General features: G+C 37.7%; 1 pseudogene; it reads left to right on the forward strand.

Moving 5' to 3' along the window:
* The first annotated feature begins 3,838 nt into the window (after positions 1-3,838).
* LOC120522258 lies at positions 3,839-4,610 on the forward strand (annotated as a pseudogene).
* The last annotated feature ends 3,702 nt before the right edge of the window (positions 4,611-8,312 follow it).

The following is an 8,312-nucleotide window of genomic DNA, read 5'->3' on the forward strand; positions in this document are numbered from 1 at the left end:
GTAAAAGGAAAGATCCCCCAACTCATGGTTAAATTCAAGAAAAGGGGGGTTTCCCAAAAGGGGTACTGACACAGGAGGATGATCCTTTAAGCGTCTTTGTTTTTTTTTTTTTTTTTTAATATAAAAAATATTGTGAAGATTGTATATTTTTCACTTGGCTGTTATTAGTTGCTTTAAAAGTAAATACAGCTAAAGAAATATTTTTTGTCTTCATTTCATGCTGCAAAGAAGAAAATTATATACGGGGTTTGCCATTTATATGGATACACCTTAAAAAAAAAAGGGGAATTTAATTTCCTGTTTGTGGCACATTAGTATATGTGAGGAAATTTTTCAAGATGGATGGTGGCCTTTTTAAATCGGACTTTTTATCAACTTTTTTTTTTCAATGGAAGGGCCCTGTGAAAAATAAATTTTTGGGAATTTCAAAAGAAAAACAATGATGTGCGGAACATAACTTTTTCTTTCATGGTTATTTACAAGTTTCTTTTGTTTCAACTGACATGCAGAGGTTAACCGTGAGGGGGGATAAAAATTGTGTTAGTCTGGTGGCAGTAACGGGTCATTGGAATTTCAAGAAACCCCCTAAGGAACCCCCCATCCCCTCTACGTTACAAACCTTTTAATTTTGTGAAACTGGTTCAGTGTTGGTTTTTTAAAAAAGGGGGTTTGAAAACTTCACTAATAAAGCATCGTGGCTTCCTGCTTCATTCAGCAAAGCCCCACGTAGTACTTCCCCGCTTCACTGGAATGGCATTGGGAACACCCCCGGGGTTTGCTACCCAAATGGCACCCACAAACTCCAGCTACTGCGAAAAAGGATGCCAGATGGCCCCTGGGTTTTCGAATGGGCAAAAAAAAATGGGGGACCCTCAGTTTAGAAGTTTTTTGTTCAGTGATGAGCAAACTTTTATTTAAAGGGGAATTAACAAAAACCCCGCTATTTTTGACACTAAGCCACATTGGGGTGTCCCCCCAAAATTTTTGGAACCAAAAAAATTTATGGGATGGTTGGGGTTTTGGGATCAAAAAAATAGGGGGCCCTTCATCAATGGAAACCCAAAAGGGACGGATATGAAAATTCTACATGATGATGTGCCCTCTTTATCACTGAAGCTGGCGTTCCCCCTTTTTTCAGCAAGATGGTCCCCCCCATTATGGGTGTCAGGTCCGAGCATTCCTAGATGAACGTTTCCCGGAAAGTGGATTGGTTGTGGGCCCCGTGGCCCCGGGGGTTCCCCCAAACACCCCCGCTTTTTTCTTTTAGGTCATCTAAGGCAATTGTCTATTTGTGAAGAATGAATGGCGCACCGAAACTAGGATACTGGAACCCTGTCAGCATTTCCCCCTCGGTTTGCTGTCAGTGGGGGAAGAGTGGGAAAAAGGGGTTGCTTGACAATAACACAATGGGCACATTAAACTTTTTTTAAAGTGGTCAGAAACTTGTAAAAACTCATAAAAGAATAAAGTTCGTTAACCAAACACCATTGTTTTTGTAAAAATTTCCAATAAGTTTGATGTGTCCTACCCTTTTCCCTAGAAAAAAAAAAAGTTGGACCCCAAAAATGGCCACCATGGTCCCCCTTTGGGTTTTTCCCCCCATATATAATTGCCACAAACAAATTTAATCAAAACTTCCCATTTTTTAAAATGTACCCCCATATAAATCCCCCTGTTTTTTAAAGGGGAGGGTTTTCCCAATCTCCGACAGGTCGAAAAAAATGTCTTCAAATATGGTTTAACGGTTTTTTAAGAAATCCTCTATTTTAAAAAAACTTTTATCATGTTTTTTTTCTGGTAGGATTTTAAAGGAGTTTGGGCAAATGTTTTTTTATTAAAAAAATACTACTTGGGGATTGGACTTTGGGCCCCTTCATTAACAAAAAAAAGGTTTTTTTGTATTCTTTTATATTCTAAAATTTTTTTTTAAGATTAATTTCCAATCCCCTCCCAAAACTGTATAAATAAATAAATGGCTCATAACAGAATAAATTCCCTCTTAATTTAACTAAGAGCCTAGTGATAAATATGTCATAATAAAGGTTTTTTTTGAAAATCAGCACTAAGGAAAAAAAAAAAACTCTTAATGAAAAACCCAAGTATGCTAATTTGTGTTTTTTTGCATAGGGAAAAGGATCAGCATTAGTATTTACTGTACTAATACTTCTAGTTCTACTTTTGGGAAAAATTCCCGTTTTATTTTGTGAAAAGCTAACACAAATCAATTATTTTGTCTTTGTATATGTTTGGGAAAAATTAGCATAATTGTAATTAAAAATTGAAAAAAGGAAAAAATTAAATTTGGAAAAATAACTAAATAGGATTGATGAAAACATTTAGTGAGCAAAAGTATAGGGAAAAACCTAACACATTTTTTTTTTTATTTCAGGATTATGGGTAAAAGCCTGCCCAGGCTGTCCATTTTCCAAAATTTTTTTTCTGCTTACAAAGTCACTTTATATTGCACAGTGAAGTTTTTGAAAGTCTATCTTGTTAAATTTCCCCTCCCTAAAGGAAACAAAAAGATTTTAAAGCACATTAAGTTATTCAGCTCCTCAAACCAACCATATGGGAGGTTTAATTAAAAAGACCAATCTAAAGTTGATGGTCCCCCAAGACAAACAAGCTGATAGTGTAGAGCAGGCGTGTATTACTGTAAAAAGTGTACCAAGAGATCCTCTTTACAATGTTTGAAATATCTATGGGAACATTTTCACATTGGCATCCTTATGTTGTCAAGACAAATGAAAATCTTTGAATGGAGCTGTTTAAGCTGAATGTAAATCCGGGGAAGGAAACATACACTGCAAAAAAATGCTTGTTCATCAGTCTTATGACAGTCCCAAAATGTTATTGAAATCATGACGAATGGTTACCAGGTGACTGCGATGATGGGCATACCAATGTAGTAGTACCAAGATCTAAGCCTCTGATCTGTTGGCCCCCAAAACCCCAAAAATAAAAAATATTTTAGGGGTAACCCAAAAATTCCCCAAATTTCCCGCTAATATAAAGGGCCTTTTCACACAGATGATGGTTTTCCCTACCCCAGGTTTAGGTTCTGCGGGCATGTCCCAAAGTTCATTTTAAAAAAAAAAAAACCTACGGGGTTAAAAACATTCACAGGGTTACAATCTGACACAGCAAGTGAGAATCCCAATGCGGAAAAGCTCAAGTATCAGTTCCCCAGCAATCTCTCTGTAAAGCAGCTTTTCCCGGTGGCGCTTTTCCCGCCTGCCCTCCCAGCCTCGGTGCTCCCCTAAGGTTAATTTGGGGGGAAAATTTACCCAGCACTAGGTATCCAGCAATGAAACCAACAGAGCTGCCCTCAGAGCCCCGACTAAACTCTTTCTACATCTACCAAAAAAATGAATTCAACTAATGCTGGCATATTATAAAGTGGAAAAACTGTACAATCTGTTGGCTCCCCAGAAAATGTTTACATGCACATTTTTAAAAAAGAACACAAAGCTGAAAAAGTGCCCGCTGTGGCTAATTATATCATGAAAATACATAACTTTAAAGAAGTGTCTGTTTGTAATTTTCCTTCCCAGTGACACACTGTTAAAACATATGCTCATCCATGGATTGTCTTTCCACATTGTCGGTCCCTTTTTAAAGATGTAGAAGTTGGTAGCACATTCCGTCTGCTCACCCAGATGAAAGTATGGGGCAGAACCCCACTCCCCACTGACTTCGATCTAACCTTGCAAATCCCAAAAAAATCAGCTGATTGGATCTTCAACATTGATGCTCCAGAAGAGTCGGCTTTCGCACAAAACCTCAATGATTCCCAAAACTCCACATAAAAAGCTGGATACACCGTATGCCCTAAAAGTGCACATCAAGCTGCTGTCCCCTACAAAAAAGGGTGTAGGGGGAAAACCCTCTTTCCTTTGTGTTTTCAATTTTTTAAAAGGGCCCCCTTTCAATGCATTGGGTTTATTTAAGAGAAAGACACCAGGTAATTTAAACAGTCCATCCAGTGGAGAAAAGAAACTTTTTATATAAAGATGCATTCACTGTTTGGGGAATATACACAAGTAACATGACTGCATCTACCATTACTTTACCTTGTTCACTGTCGAGGTGTTGGAGAAAGCACAAAATGGACAGAGAAGAGCAGTGCAGCCAGAGTTATACATCGCGGAACATCCCGCACCTCTTAAGCGAGAGCTTGAATTCACTGATCCGGGTCTTTTAAAAAACGGAATTGGACAATGATCATGTTGCATGTGCCCCTGCTGAAAAACCAAGAAGCCAATTTAACAACCCTAGATCCCAAGGGTCATGAAGATGACTCCTATGAGGCTAGAAAAGTGTTCTTGACACAGTACTTCAGTAAAGGCCATATCCTTCCAGGAGAAATTAAAACTTGCAGCAAGCTTGTGGTTGTGGAAATCTGATATTGCTGCTCATTTGGTGCAAAAAAGAAAGGGGTGTGTTCGAGACTGTAGAGAGGTACAAGGCTGAGTCCTTTTGGGGTTCAACATGAAAGTAAATAAGTTAAAACATGACCTGGATTTTGACCCTGAATGGTTTTTGAAAGTAAAGAGGATAATGACAGAACAGCAAAACAAATACTGCAAGATCAGCTGACTCGATTGTAGCGTTTGGAAAGCTTGGCTTCTAACCGTGAAGGAAACACTAGAAACAAAGGTAGGCCTGGATGTTTTAAGCAGAACTTCAGACCCTCTCTGCAAATGCACCAACACAGAAAAAGCAGTTGCAGTGTCTATTCAATCAAGTCTGAGAAGAAACAGCACAGCAACTAATACTACCCAAAATAAAACTCTTTTAAAAAGGCTAATCAAAAGCTTTTAAAGAATGGAGAGATAAAACAGTCTGAAACAGTAGTGCAGGCTCCAGGCAGTGCATCAGAAGGTGAGGATACCCGATGTAAAATGTGTGAGGATGCAAAGAAGAATCAAGGTAAAAGGCTCTGAAGATGAATCTGACTAAAGCTGCAGCAGTTTCAAATGAGGAACAGCAAGAGGAAAAGATAACAATGAGATGGAGGAGGAGTAGAGAATCTCCAACAGAAGATGGATTCCACATCTGAAGGATAATTCTGCTTCTGAAGAAGAAACATTGGAAGAAAAGGATGGTTGTGAACTTGAAGAGGAATCTGAATTAAAGATGGGCTCCTCATTGTGATAGTGGTCCTGGATCACGGCATACTTCTGATATGAAGAGAGGCACAGTGGAAAGAAACAAGAATAAACCATTGCACAAAGATAGTTACCAAGGCAGGCACTCGGTTTGCAGGAAAATGTTGACATTAAGAAAGAGTTCCCAAAATGGGAACATTCAAATGATTTGGAAAAAGGCTGGTCTAAACGGGTGCCATCACTATGGAAAAGTACCTCACCAGAAAATGAAGAGAGTTGCTCAAATCCCCCATTGGGACTGGCAGAACAGCACAGCAGACAGTATAGAGGGATAGTCGGAGTGGGCTGTTTTTAGCTGGAGCAATCAATAGACAGCATGTCTGAGAACTCCTCTGAGGCTGTGCACAGCAATACCTGGAGTTGGACTGAGCAGCCAACAGGCCTAGTCTGTGTTTCTGAGATGTACAACATTGTAAAACTGCTTCAAAATAAAAAAATCAAATCCAGAAAAATCTTAATTTATAATAAACCGTCCTGGATTTGAAGTTTTCTGAAGTCTGATAGCTGCTCCTACGTATTCATTTTGTATTTACAGTGGCTGGAAATGTATAATAAAAAGTTTTAAATACTGGTGTAGAATTATCAAGCAAAAGTAACTTGAAGTGCAAAGAGGAAGTTTGATGGTACATACAAATAACTAAGAGTTGAATGCTGCCTTCATTGCTTTACCACATTGGAGAGTCTGTGTATTTAGCTATTTACTTACAGAAGATTATCATTGCCTTCATAGTTTATGGCAAAGTTTAAACAACATTAAGAGTAAAATACTAGATTTTGCAGAAAATTTAATGAAATAAAGACCTTCAATTTTCATATATTCATTTCAATAGTTACAATGTATATTTGTACAGTCTTTAGAACTATCCTGAAGAAGCTTACTGCTTTTGTGTGTTAAGAAATCTTTGCCTTTTGTTTCTTTTTCTTTGTTTTGTTTTGTTCTTGTGCACATGCTATGCTTATGAAATTCTGCATTGCTCCTTCATCATATAACTAGAAAGTGCTGTAGTGACTGTGGGGGTTTTGGAAATTAGAACATTTGCTAATTTTTTGCAGGCCAGCTAAATAAATAGCGTCCACCAAGCCTGTATGAAATCCAAGACTTTTGTTGCATATAAGAATCATGCCACTACTATTGTGCTGAAACAACTTCCCAAAGGACTGTGGTTTTTTTTTTCCATTTTCTATATCTCAGCTACACCATTTACTGAGTTTAATATTCCATAGATCTGTACTTTGTAGTATGCTGTGTTGGGGTGCAACCGTCTACAAAAAGCTACTGCAACTAGTTTTTACTTTAATAGAGAACACCTCTTGGTGGTGTAAACATTATATCATCTAATATATGATTCACTTGTACGTATGTTAATTTGTGCTCTTTATTTACCTTTGTATTTTTTCATTTAAACATTTCTGAACAATAAAGTGCTGTACTGTGCTCTGCAGTGACCACTTTTTCTTGCATTTGACCTTTGACCTCTGTTTTCTGTCAAACTTTACTTTTGTTTTGCTGTGCAACGCTCCCTGTTCATATCTTTCAGTCATATGGGTAAAGGTAGGGGCTTGCTTCAGGCTGCTAGATAAGTTTCAGTTGACCATGAACTGGTTTATGTGGCACTCATCACTAAAACCACACAGCCAGTGATTCAGTACTACGCGACACTCAAACGTAGCAGCCTGTCACCAATAACCTCTGTCTGTTCAAAAGCGAATTTTGTACATTTTGTATTTTGTCAAACATCGTGAGATATTAAATTAAAATATCTGACAAATCATCAGTTGTCTTTGCTTTGGTTCACTATCCCTTAACCTCCTTACTGTTGTGTGTCTTTGAATGAGTTGTGAGTTTTCCATTGTCTTAGTCACATCTCAATGTCATTTTCGCCCACAGGTAGTCAATTAGTCATATGTTTGAAATTGGCTCCCAGTCATGTTTTACAGCATCAAGCCATTATGCATTTCCTCTGTGCTCCTGTCTTGTCTTTGTGCAGGTGGTATCAGCTGTAAAACACTGCCTCTAGATCGCTTTTCTAAATGTCTGTTTTCATATTTCATAATATGATTTCAGAAAGTGATTTAATTTTTCTCTTGCTTACTAGTATATTGTTTAAAATGAATTGATCACAAACTCCATCCTTAAGTTTGTTAGTACCATATTATAAACCACAGTGATGATGTGCATTAAAAAACTACAAACTGTTATAGATGCAGTGTTTTCCCAGTGAAGTGATGTGTAATGCAACTTTGTGGTTCTTTGTTTGTGAGTGATTTTGAGAAGAATCTGATTGATATTATTTGGAACTGTGCACATACATGTATGTATACCCTGCACACCATTGGATTTGTACATTACCACAAAGTGTATTTATTTTAGTACTGTTTGTGGATTGAAAACCCAGAGTTACAGGCATTTATATTCAAACAGTGAACCTTAATTATTTTCCTGCATCTGTTTAAACTGTAAATGTAAGATGGTCTTTAATGTATTTCTTTTCTTGCTTTTCTGTACTCTACTGCCTATGCAGGGTAAACATACACACATTCAATGATGAACAGATGTGCCCCAAAGTAGTAGTTTACATTGATGGAAACAGACCTACATGGTGTAATAAATGAAATCTTAAAAATCACCATGCTGTGCTTCAGTAGTCAAGCCACATATAGGATTATTAGTTTGGAATGACACTTACAGATGGTAGTTAATGCGGAGAACATGTCAATTCATATATCTTGTATTTCTACTCCATGGTGCTTTTCAGAGAAGCAGTGCACCCTGAGTGAGAAGAGTGGGATACTAAAGCCACTTAGCTGCTACATTTGGGAAAAGAGCTGTTTAGCTGTCTTATTGGTATGCAACAGTTAACAGGAGGTTCTTCAATTTAAATATCAGGGTGAAATTGCTTAGAAGAGAGATTGTCCTTGAATCCATGCTACTCAACACACAGCCCCGTGCTTGGCCCCTAAAAACATCTTCTAGCAGGCCCCCACGGAAGTAAGAAATGTGCTGAAATCTAATCGTTTTCAGAATTTAAAGCCCTGTAAAAACAACAACATTTGTTTTTCTCTCACAAGGAGGCACAATAGTGTTTTGTATACGGTTTGTCCAATTCAAGCGAAGCTCCCTTATCAATGCTAAGCAACCAA

The sequence above is a fragment of the Polypterus senegalus genome, unplaced genomic scaffold (assembly GCF_016835505.1).
Source record: "Polypterus senegalus isolate Bchr_013 unplaced genomic scaffold, ASM1683550v1 scaffold_3367, whole genome shotgun sequence".
NCBI lineage: Eukaryota > Metazoa > Chordata > Cladistia > Polypteriformes > Polypteridae > Polypterus > Polypterus senegalus.